This window comes from Triticum aestivum, chromosome 4D (assembly GCF_018294505.1).
Source record: "Triticum aestivum cultivar Chinese Spring chromosome 4D, IWGSC CS RefSeq v2.1, whole genome shotgun sequence".
In the NCBI taxonomy this organism is placed as follows: domain Eukaryota; kingdom Viridiplantae; phylum Streptophyta; class Magnoliopsida; order Poales; family Poaceae; genus Triticum; species Triticum aestivum.
This window is the reverse complement of record NC_057805.1, coordinates 439785944-439797143: the sequence shown is the minus strand read 5'-3', so window position 1 is coordinate 439797143 and position 11200 is coordinate 439785944.

Here is an 11200-nt window from a genome sequence, read left to right as displayed (position 1 = left end):
GACACAAGACGAGTTGGCAATATCAGATGAACTTTGTGAGCTTCAACTGCAAGAAGGTAGTTGCTGGAGTAAAGTTATAGTTGCATGCTTCTTTATATGTAGTCTCATAGTTTGATGTACACTAACACTTCCTATGTTCGTTGTTGGACTAGCACCTAGGCGCAAGAGGAAACAAACATCAGGGATAATGCTCGATAGGTTAACTAAATCTAGAGGAGGAAGAATGGAGATCCGTTTTGAGGCAGGTTTAAAAAGGCCACGTGATGCTACAGAGTCAGCCAAGTTAGTATCAGAGGCAGCGGTTGCCGTTAGGTGTCATGTACGTATCCTTCCAACATGGATTCAGTACAGGAATGACAAAGACGAAACCCAGTTCAACACCTTCCTCGACCATTTATCTGTAAGTATGGTTATGTATGGAAACTAGTAATATCGTCTTGCTCTGTCCCATACTTTCTAGGTTGCTGATAATGAGACTCCCATAATTTTCAACAGATGAGGTTCAAGTTGGATAGCCAAGATGATGCAACCAGACAAGCTTGCACCCATGTTTTCAAGTCTGCTCTGTGACAGTATCGGTATAACTTGAGGAAAACTCACTTTGAAGGCAAGGCTAACAGTGAACTTTCCCAAACATCTCTAGTGGAAAATATATCAGATGAAGACTGGAGGGGCCTTGTTAAACACTGGTCTAATCCGAAGTATTAGGTACATTATATATATGTGACCAGATCACATGTTGAAGTCCTATTTACGCATGTGCCACACAAATCTATCTTCTTGTAGGTGAACTGTTCAAAGAACAAGGCCAACCGTACGAAAGTGAAATTCCAACAGACGACAGGATCTCATAGCTATATTGCACACTGCGAGGCTCTTGTAATTAGCTGTTGTTTCACTCTTTTCGATGTACCATATTATCAGATCTATATTGACTTGTTCGAAATGCAGAGGAAAGCCCGCAAGGACCAAAAAGTACCTGAACCAAATGCTGTGGAAATCTTCAAGGACTGTCACACCAGCAAGAAGAAGGGCATGACTACACCAGTCAAAGCCGCTGTTGTAAGTCCTTAATCCTCATGCCTTTTAACTACTACTTACTCTGACTTGTGCCTTGAACTGCATGGTTTGGAGCCAATGTCTATTACTCTTTTCAATTTTATACACAATTGTCTTAGCGTATCATTGCACCTTACAAGGTTTAAAAGAGAGGAGTGATGTTCCTTTGATCTTGACCCGTAATCTAGTTCCGTGCTGGACTTGCCCACACAACGTTACAATTGCCTGTTTGTCTGTTCTCAATTGTTTTGTGATATGAATGATGTCATACTATGCTTACCGTATTATAAACTTCGTCTCTTTATCCTTAGCCCTCAATACAATGTGAAGAAATAGACAATACATTAGCGATTGTACATGGTCATATGTTTGGAACCTGGTTTTATTATGTACTTTGCAATAAAATACAACTAATATTTTACATGGGTTCACCATAATAAGTTCTGTATATAGACCAAAGCTATTTTCTTTGGTTTTGCTGCCTCCTTAATATCTTCTGTTCTGGTACTACTAATGTAAAACCTCAACTTTTCAGCGAGCTATGGAAAAAATGGTGGAACCGCCACCCTCTGAAGGTGGCGAGGCAACTATAACCGCAATGTCAGCTCTTGCTGCAGTGGGTCAGTACCTGTCCACTAACAGTGCCAAAAGCACGTTCCTGTGTAATACTAGGTTTGTTGTTAAGGCAATATCGTCCAAACTGCCTCATGATCAAGATATGCAAGCTCAAAGCAATGTTGTATCCGCGCTCCAGACACAAGTCCATTCCCTAACAGAGACCCTTTGTGAAACAAGGAGAAACATTGCTCAATGTCGTCAACATATGCATGGTTTTGAAACCAGACTATTAGACATTTGCTATGTTGTTCAGGAGCCTAGGGGAAATGAAGGCGAGGGTTATGGTGCTCCATCGGACAATACAATATGAAATCGTAACAGTCAGGTCAAATGAACTGAGCTTCTGAACTTCTGGTGGTGCATTTATCTGCTAGACTGTTAAGTTTTATGCCAACCTTCCTTTTGTTATATAGTTGTAATTTGTTTTGGTGCGATACAAAATTTATTCTTAACGTGCAGCCACCGGCTGAAGAAAACAGCAAGCCATTTTTGTATAGTGTAGGGTGTTCCCTATATTTGCACTGGTGGCGATCTTTGATGCCGAGTGGATGTAATCTGTGCAATCGCCTTAATAGCCTAGCGTTAGTTTCGGCCTTATTTATTTCCTAGTCTTCTTTTTCCCTGGTTTGCTAGTGGCCGCAACTACCATGGGCCATATACGGGCTGTAGGATCCATGGGTCTCCTACGGGCCGTCGATAAATGGGCCTGTAATCGGTGGGCCTCGGGCCGTCGGATAAATGGGTCTACATGGGCCGTAATCGGGCGTAATTGGTATCGGCCCAGCACGGTAACAGGCCGTAGGACAGCAAAGGCTTAATTCTGTCACAGGCATAACGGGTTGTTAATGGGCCAGAATATAGGACGGGCCGGAAACGGCGCAATGGGTTAACAGGCCAGAAACGGGCCGACTCTTGCCATGGGCCGAATTTGGCCCATTAGGGTAACGGGCCGACTCTTGCCATGGGCCGAATTTGGCCCATTAGGGGAACAAGCCAGTAACGGGCCGACTCTTGCCATGGGCCGAATTTGGCCCATTAGGGGAACAGGCCAGTAACGGGCCGGAAGTAATCGAGGGACGAAAAGGAGCCCAAAAACATATGGGCCGTCAATAGGCCGAAAGCTAACACGGGCTGGAAACGGCCCATGTAAATCATGGGCCGTTAACGGGTATAAAGAAAATTACAGTTCATTATGGGCTAGAGTCACCGTGGGCCTGTAAAGGGCCGAAAGATACGAAGGCCTCATATGGGCCGAAAGACGTCGTGGGCCATACATGGGCCGAAAGTGAAATGGGCTAGTGTTATATTCGACGGCCCACATGACGTTGTTGGGCCGATTTCCTTTAGGGCCTAACGGGCCGTAAAATGAGCTATTTGCGAAGAGACCGTTAACAGGCTTTTCATGGGCCAGCCCGTTAACTTTTGACCAAGTCAAACGGGCCAGCTTTGTAAGCTAAATGGGCCAGTGGTGGGCCGTGGCACGTGTCGACATATCACAGGCGCCTATCTGACCCACTGACGAGCTGACACGTGTTTCGTCCGGCCAATAAGAATTTTACACGTGGAAATTTCCCATTGGTCGGGGCTGTTAACGGGTTATCGGATCCAAAACCCGACCTGATAGCTTAACGGCGTTCCGTTACGGTGGATGCCACGTGTCGGTCACCCTTGACGAAAGCACTTCTGTGACGTGCGATTTATCGTCATGGAAGTGGACACTTCCGTGATGATAATTTTGGTAATGTCATGGAACACTTCTACGACAGCACAGGTATGACTATCTTGATTCTGTCATAAAATCGTCATGGATGTACATGCATGACAAAAAACGCGACCTATAGTGACAAACACGTATCATCACGGAAGTGTATCTTTTTGTAGTGAATCCTGCTCTTCTCACAACCCCACGCCCCGGCAACCGTAGTAGGGATTCTTGTGATCCCATAGGTGTCGTTTCCCACCGACATCTTTGGCACCACGCAGCCGCTGGGTCGTGGTAGAGATCCTTCTAACGTAGTTAGAAGTCGAAGCACGCCACAGTCCACGCAGCTGTCACCGCCACCCACGCCAGCAGAAGCTTTGGCACGCGCGCAGCTGCTCGTCGACTTCCCTCCTGCTGCGGAGAAGCTCGACGAGTGGAGAGCCACCATCCGGAGCCTTGTCGTCATCGCCAATAAAGATGATCCGTGACCGGCGGGGCCTTCGGGCCGGCGCTCCGTCGAACCACCGCATGCCAGTGGTGGAGGGGCCGGAGGTGCGACGGCCACGATGCACTCTCCTCCTCCAAGCCAGCCACCGCGGGTGTCGGTCCGTCGTGATGACGCTTGTGATAATATTTCCATAGCGTCGTCCGACCCACGTACCCACCGCGACCAACGCCAAGTTCTTAGAGAACGAGCCCATGAAGATGCTCGAACCACTATCGAGCGCCGGCGCGATACGCGCCACCAGTTGGACAAGCGGCCGGGACCCGCTATGGACCACCCAGCGCCGGGGAGCTCCGGCGGCCTACCTTACGAGGTAGGTTGCCCAGCTTTTACCCGTGAGCTACGGCAGTTCCAGTGGCCGTCCCACCGCACGTTCAAGCCCGACGTTGGCGAGAAGTACAATGGCAAGACCCATCCGTCGGAGTTCCTCAGCATCTACACCATCGCGATGCAAGCTGCCGGAGCTCGCGACAACAAGGTGCTTGCCAATTACTTCCAATTGGCACTGAAGCCCAACGTCATGTCTTGGTTGATGCACTTGCCAGCGGATTCCATCTCTTCTTGGTTGGATCTGTGCCATGATTTCGTTGGTGCCTTCACCGGGGGCCACCAAGCTCATGGCCAGGCCAGTGATTAGCATATCATTCCCCAGAAGGAAGGGGAAACCCTGCGCGAGTACATACAGAGGTTCAGTCGGGTGCAGTACAACATCCCCGATGTTCATCCCGTCGCCATGATCAGCGCGTTCCATCAGAACGTGTGCAACCGCAAGATGCGCGAAGAGCTGGTGATGAACAAGGTTAAGGATGTGGCCGAACTTTATGTTCTGGCCGATAGGTGCGCCCGGGTTGAAGAGGGAAGGAAGTACCCCGGTGAGGACGCCGGCGCGGAAACCGACTCTTCTGATGAAGACACTGCCGCCCTGACGAAGAAGGGCCGGCGTCGCAACAGGAAACGCAAGGGAAGACCGTGCTTGCTGTCGAGGGATCCGACAGCAGCGGCGCTGCCAAGAAGGTAAGGCAGACGACCCCAGCAAGGAGATTGCCGGGTGCGCCGCCTGCCGGGCCTTGGCGGTGGCCGACAAGCCAGGAAGCTCTGACAAGCAGTACTGCAAGATCCACCGCACCAAGGGCCATGACCTCCAGAAGTGCCGACAAGTCGAGCTGCTTGCTGAGAAGCAAAAAGCTGAGTACGAGAGGCGGGACAAGGAGAAGGGCCAGGATGGTGCCGAGGGATCCGGCAAGAAGCGTGGCGGCCAAGGAGGCCGCCGCGGCAAGGACAACCAGCAAGAGAGGCCCGCCCGGGGCCGTGACAAGAAGCAAGAAGACGATGATCGTGACGAGGACGACAAGTCCGGCGAGCAAGAGTTCTAGAAGGCTATGGAGGCCATGTGCGTCGATGGTGGCACCTCGCTGCATACTTCTCACCGCCAGCTCAGGTAGTGGGCACGTGAGATTACAGCAGCAGAGCCGTTGTTCGACGCTCAGAAGCCGCGGAAGTGGTCCAGCACGCCCCTCATCTTTGACGCCGAGGACCACCCTGACCGCACTCCGCGGTCGGGTGTTTGCCGTTGTTGGTCTCGCCAATGATACGCAACCTCAAGGTCAACAAGATGTTGGTCGACGGCGGGGCCAGCCTGAACTTGAACTCGCCCGTCGTGATCAAAAGGCTGCAAATTCCTGATGGAGACCTTGAGGAAACGGGCACGTTTCAAGGGGTCAATCCGGGGAGGAGTCAGCCAAAGGGGAAGGTCACACTGCCCATGACGTTTGGAGGAGAGTTGAACTACAGGACAGAGAGAATCGTCTTCGATGTGGCCGAGATCCCCTTGCCCTACAACGGGATCCTTGGCCGCCCGGCACTAGCCAAGTTCATGGCGGCGTTGCACTATGCCTACAATATGCTGAAGATGCCCGGGCCGTTGACCATCATCTCCGTCCCCTCCGACAAGAAGGACGCGCTGATCTGCGCCGACCAACTCTACCGGGAAGCAGTTGCAGCAGCTGCCACCAAGGCACTTGCTCCTGCCGTTGAAGCCCCGGGAGGGAAGAAGAAGCCCGGCAAGACCTCTCGCACCCACTCCGGCAAGCGCACCTCTTCGGAGTGTTGTGCTACCGTCGAGGACGTGCCAGAGAGCTCCACCGGCAAGAGCAAGAAATCCAGAGCTGAGCCACCGCACACCAAGAAGGTGGCCGTTAGGGAGGATGGCACGGGAGCGGCTTTCACCATAAGCTCCACCCTCGATAGCAAATAGGAAGGCGTGCTCATCACCTTCCCGCGGGCGAATGTCGACGTGTTTGCATGGCAAGCGTCCGACATCCTTGGTGTTCCCAGGGAGGTGATTGAGCACCACCTAGCTGTCTGTCCTCATGCGCGGCCCGTCAAGCAGAAGGTCAGGAAGCAGGCTCTGGAAAGGCAGGAGTTCATCACAGAGGAGATCAGGAAGTTGGAAGCGCGAGTTTGGTGAGAGGGGTGCTCCATCCGACATGGTTGGCCAATCCGGTGGTGGTGCGCAAGGCAAATGGGAAGTGGAGGTTGTGTATTGACTACACAGATATCAATAAGGCTTGTCCCAAGGACCCCTTCCCGTTGCCGCGCATCGACCAGATTGTTGACTCCACAGCCGGGTGTGATCTGTTGTCATTCCTCAACGCCTACTCAGGCTACCACCAGATCTTCATGACAAGAGAAGATGAAGAGAAGACAACATTCATCACCCTATGTGGTACGTATTGCTTTTTACGGATGCCTTTCGGGTTGAAGAGTGCTGGCTCGACATTTGCAAGAGCGGTCCAAATTGGTTTTGAACCCCAGCTCCATAGAAATATGGAAGCATACATGGATGACATAGTGGTCAAAACCAAGGACGGAGCAACTCTTGTACAAGACCTGGAAGAGACGTTTGCCAACCTGCGCAAGATCAACCTCAGGCTGAACCCTGAGAAGTGTGTCTTCGGCGTTCCGTCCGGCAAGCTTCTCGGGTTCTTTGTGTCGCAGCGCGGGATCGAGGCAAACCCAGACAAAATCAAGGCTATTGAACAGATTGAGGCGCCCAAGAGGATCAAGGAAGTGCGTCGGCTCACTGGCTGCGTTGCCACCATGAGCCGATTCATCTCCAAGTCCGCCGAGCGCGCCCTCCCCCTTTTCAAAATCTTGAAGAAGGAAGGCCCGATGGAGTGGACCCCAGAAGCCGAGGCGGCGTTGCAGGATCTGACGAAATACCTTTCCTCCACGCCAATACTGGTTGCGCCTAAACCACAAGAGCCGTTGCTGCTGTATCTAGCGGCAACGAATCAAGTGGTCAGCGCCGCACTGGTGGCACAGAGGGGGGTCGACAAGGAGGCAGTGGCGACGGCAGGACCGGCGGATGGCAAGCCAGAGATTCCCCCGGCAGGGCCTGGTGCCGGCAGGGCAAGGCCCCCGACAGGGCCATACACCATCGGGGCGATGCCCGCACAGTCAAGTGAAGTGGTGCAGAAGAAGAAGATGATGCAGCACCCGGTTTACTTTGTCAGCTCCCTCTTGCAGGGGGCTAGGTCGAGGTACTCCGGTGTGCAGAAATTGCTCTTCGGCCTCCTTATAGCCTCAAGGAAGCTACGTCATTACTTCCAAGCCCACGAGATCACTGTCGTCACCCGCCTCCCGTTGCAACGGATACTGCACAACCCAGATGTGACCGGAAGGATTGTCGAATGGGCCTTGGAGTTGTCGAGCTTTGGGTTGAAGTTTGAAAGTACCTCGACAATCCAGAGCAAAGTCTTGGCGGAGTTCATTGCAGAATGGACCTCAATGCCCGACGAAGAAATTCAGGAGACCGCTCTCCCCGGCAAGGAAGCAAGCCATGACTGGATCATGTACTTTGATGGGGCTTTCTAGCTGCAAGGCGCCGGTGCCGGTGTGCTGCTTGTCGCACCCACCGGAGAGCACCTCAAGTATGTGATCCAAATGCACTTTCCCAGGAGATGTCCACAAACAACATTGCTAAATACGAGGGGCTGCTTGCCGGTCTTAGGATCGCGGCGGACCTCGGGGTGAAAAAGCTCATCGTCAGGGGTGATTCACAGCTTGTCGTCAGACAAGTTAACAAGGATTATCAGAGTCTATTGATGGAGGCCTACGTAGATGAGGTGAGGAAACGGGAGGAGCGCTTTGACGGTATATAAGCAGAGCACGTTCCCTGAGCGGAGAACGACATCGCTGACTACCTGTCAAAGCGCGCTGCATTCAAGCTACCTGTGGAACCAGGTACCTTTTTGCTTCGGTTAACTCAACCATCCGCCGAGCCATCAATAGAGCAGAACAAGCGGAGGAAGTCAGGCCCCGGCAAGTACTTTCTCGCCAAGCCCCCAGGGGCTACCGGCAAGGGTGTTGCCGCGGATCCTGAGCCTGCCGAGAGACGGCTGGTTCCGGCAGGGCGCCAAGCCCTGGCCGTTGAGACGGCTACCCCCATGGCGGAAGAGATGCCTTTGGTCCTCGCCGTCGAGCCCCAGGCTCTAGCGTGGGCACAGCATACTGTCCATTTCCTCCAGACGGGGGAACTTCCTGAGGAGCAGGAAGAAGCAGAAAAAGTAGCCCATCGGTCTGCCTTGTACCAATTCGTCGACGACGTCCTGTACAGAAGAAGACCGAATGGTGTGAAATTGAAGTGCATCCCCCGGGAGGAAGGACTGGAGCTGTTGGCAGAGATACATGGTGGCATATGTGGCTCCCACATAGGGTCAAGGGCCCTTGCCGATAAAGCATTCTGGCAAGGCTTCTTCTAGCCCACCGCCCTCCAGGATGCAACGGCACTAGTAACCAAGTGTGAAGCGTGTCAGGTCCATTCAAAGAAGCTTCATCAAGCAGCTCAAACCCTTCAAACAATCCCTCTCTCCTGGCCATTTTCGGTCTGGGGGCTCGACATACTGGGCCCCTTCCCCCGTGCTGTCGGGGGCTTTGAGTACTTGTACGTTGCAATCGACAAGTTCACGAAGTGGCCGGAGGTGGAACCGGTGAGGAAGGTGACAGCACAGTCAGCCGTCAAGTTCTTCAAGGGACTAGTCTACCGTTTTGGTGTGCCAAACAGGGTCATCACTGACAACGGCACGCAGTTCACAAGCCACACCTTCATGCAATACATCCAAGACCTTGGCAGCAAGGTCTGTTTTGCCTCCGTGGCACACCCACGGAGCAACGGCCAAGCGGAGAGGGCAAATGCTGAAGTGTTTCGAGGCCTGAGGACAAAGACTTTTGACAAGCTGCACAAGAGCGGAAGGCGCTGGATCGATGAATTGCCGGCGGTTCTTTGGTCAACCAGGACGACGCCAAATCGAGCCACCGGCCAGACACCCTTTGCCCTAGTATACGGGGCAGAAGCAGTTCTCCCCACAGAACTCACATACGGGTCACCTCGAGTGCTCGCTTACGACAAGCTTGAGCAAGAGCAATTGCGGCAAGATGACACAATGCTCCTTGAGGAAGATCGTCTTCGGGTGGTGCTACCTCTTGAGCATTGCATTGGTTTTCCCTTGAAGACGAAAGGGTGATGCAGCAAAGTAGCGTAAGTATTTCCCCCAGTTTTTGAGAACCAAGGTATCAATCCAGTAGGAGGCCACGCACGAGTCCCTCGCACCTACACAAACAAATAAATCCTCGCAACCAACACGATAAGGGGTTGTCAATCCCTACACGGTCACTTACGAGAGTGAGATCTAATAGATATGATAAGATAATATTTTTGGTATTTTTATGATAAAGATGCAAAGTAAAATAAAAGCAAAATAAAAGGCAACGAAAATAGCTAAGTGTTGGAAGATTAATATGATGGAAAATAGACCCGGGGCCCATAGGTTTCACTAGTGGCTTCTCTCAAGAGCATAAGTATTTTACGGTGGGTGAACAAATTACTGTTGAGCAATTGATAGAATTGAGCATAGTTATGAGAATATCTAGGTATGATCATGTATATAGGCATCACGTCCGAGACAAGTAGACCGACTCCTGCCTGCATCTACTACTATTACTCCACACATCGACCGCTATCCAGCATGCATCTAGAGTATTAAGTTCATCAGAACAAACTAACGCTTTAAGCAAGATGACATGATGTAGAGGGATAAACTCATGCAATATGATATAAACCCCATCTTGTTATCCTCGATGGCAACAATACAATACATGCCTTGCTGCCCCTACTGTCACTGGGAAAGGACACCGCAAGATTGAACCCAAAGCTAAGCACTTCTCCCATTGCAAGAAAGATCAATCTAGTAGGCCAAACCAAACTAATAATTCGAAGAGACTTGCAAAGATAACCAATCATACATAAAAGAATTCAGAAGATTCAAATATTGTTCATAGATAAACTTGATCATAAACCCACAATTCATCGGTCTCAACAAACACACCACAAAAGAAGATTACATCGAATAGATCTCCACAATAGAGGGGGAGAACATTGTATTGAGATCCAAAAAGAGAGAAGAAGCCATCTAGCTAATAACTATGGACCCGAAGGTCTGAGTTAAACTACTCACACTTCATCGGAGAGGCTATGGTGTTGATGTAGAAGCCCTCCGTGATCGATGCCCCCTCCGGCGGAGCTCCGGAACTGGTCCCAAGATGGGATCTCACGGGTACAGAAGGTTGCGGCAGTGGAATTAGGTTTTTGGCTCCGTATCTGGTAGTTTGGGGGTACGTAGGTATATATAGGAGGAAGGAGTACGTCAGTGGAGCAACATGGGGCCCACGAGGGTGGAGGGCGCGCCCAGGGGGGTAGGCGTGGCCCCTACCTCGTGGCTTCCTGGTAGCTTTCTTGATGTAGGGTCCAAGTCCTCCGGATCATGTTCGTTCCGAAAATCACGTTCCCGAAGGTTTCATTCCGTTTGGACTCCGTTTGATATTCTTTTTCTCCGAAACTCTGAAATAGGCAAAAAACAACAATTCTAGGCCGGGCCTCCGGTTAATAGGTTAGTCCCAAAAATAATATAAAAGTGTATAATAAAGCCCAATAATGTCCAAAACAGAATATAATATAGCATGGAGCAATAAAAAATTATAGATACGTTGGAGACGTATCAAGCATCCCCAAGCTTAATTCCTGCTCGTCCTCGAGTAGGTAAATGATAAAAACAGAATTTTTGATGTGGAATGCTACTTGGCATAATTTCAATATAATTCTTCTTAATTATGGTATTAATATTCAGATCCGAAAGACTCAAGATAAAAGTTCAATATTGACATAAAAATAATAATACTTCAAGCATACTAACTAAGCAATTATGTCCTCTCAAAATAACATGGCCAAATAAAGTTCATCCCTACAAAATCATATAGTT